The sequence below is a fragment of the Schistocerca serialis genome, chromosome 2 (assembly GCF_023864345.2).
Source record: "Schistocerca serialis cubense isolate TAMUIC-IGC-003099 chromosome 2, iqSchSeri2.2, whole genome shotgun sequence".
Classification (NCBI taxonomy): Eukaryota; Metazoa; Arthropoda; class Insecta; order Orthoptera; family Acrididae; genus Schistocerca; species Schistocerca serialis.
In genome coordinates this window covers 787,934,208-787,935,413 of record NC_064639.1, presented here as the reverse complement: position 1 = coordinate 787,935,413, position 1,206 = coordinate 787,934,208, and the positions used below count along the sequence as shown (strand labels likewise).

At 44.9% G+C, this 1,206-nt stretch overlaps 1 non-coding gene across 1 annotated transcript; it reads right to left on the bottom strand.

Annotated features, from left to right (window-relative positions):
• Positions 1 to 219: 219 nt before the first annotated feature.
• Trnav-aac (transfer RNA valine (anticodon AAC)) lies at positions 220 to 292 on the bottom strand. The gene has a single exon. It is a non-coding gene; the product is annotated as a tRNA-Val (tRNA).
• Positions 293 to 1,206: the final 914 nt, after the last annotated feature.

Below are 1,206 nucleotides of genomic sequence, written 5' to 3'. Positions count from 1 at the left end.
TAGCCAGTCCACAGGTAATGGAAGCTATGTACGAGACCTGGTCCGTAAGTATTTAAGGGTTTCGCCGCCGCAGCAATCAATACAGTGGTCCTCTGACTGCATGTGCGATCTCCGACGGTTCACTGAATACTTGTGCCACATTCAAAGCTTCTTACGTAACTGTCTCATTAACTGCGACCTCTGCTCGGAAAATAGTTAGAAAACTAGGGAAGAAAATAATGTTTCCGCCCGGGATCGAACCGGGGACCTTCCGCGTGTTAGGCGGATGTGATAACCACTACACCACGGAAACCTGCTGTCGAAATGAATGCTGAAAGTATGCTGATGAAACGCCGCTGGACGTTGACCCACTCTGCAGCGAGTGAGACCCAGCCAGCTGCGACTGGACGCAAGCGGCGAAACCTGTCTTACGGATTGCAAAGCATACAACATTTCAACAGTCCGATGGGCTATGTTTTGTTCAGATTTGGTTATGATAAGTAAGATTCAGTGTTACTATTTGTGCCCCATATTTTTAAAGGATATTGTTAATTTTTATCAGTGTGCCTGCTAGCTACAGAAATTCTGTTAATACAGTATCTACAGTTTGGCTCTGAGCACTATGGGACTCAACTGCTGAGGTCATTAGTCCCCTAGAACTTAGAACTAGTTAAACCTAACTAACCTAAGGACATCACAAACATCCATGCCCGAGGCAGGATTCGAACCTGCGACCGTAGCGGTCCTAGTATCTACAGTGACGGCTGTTGTGTGAGAGCAGTAAGCACCATAACTTTTGACACCTTGCGGATTTATTGGTTATTTTTCTTTGAATGCTGTTAAACGTAATGTAGATGCGGTAATCTGAAATACACGGCAGTAAATCTACCGTGCTGTACCATATCGCTCCTCTAGATTTGGTGAAACTTGGCATCTGGGTCGCGAGCACCGCAGTTGTGTACGTTTTAAGGAGCTTTTGCGCATGCGTACCTGGCATGACGTAATTGCCTTAGGGGCCAAATACATGCTGCTTTGATAAACAATGTGCACGGTTCGCGGCGTGCACAGGTTATCATTCTCCCACTAGACGGTAGCACATTCCTCAGATATGCCAATTCACTCACTATATAGCAAAATTAGATCGGACATCAGTATATCTTACAGCTATGCGATAGAAAAATCTATTTTGTGGTATTCTAAGTGAGGTATAGTACACTATGTTTTGGA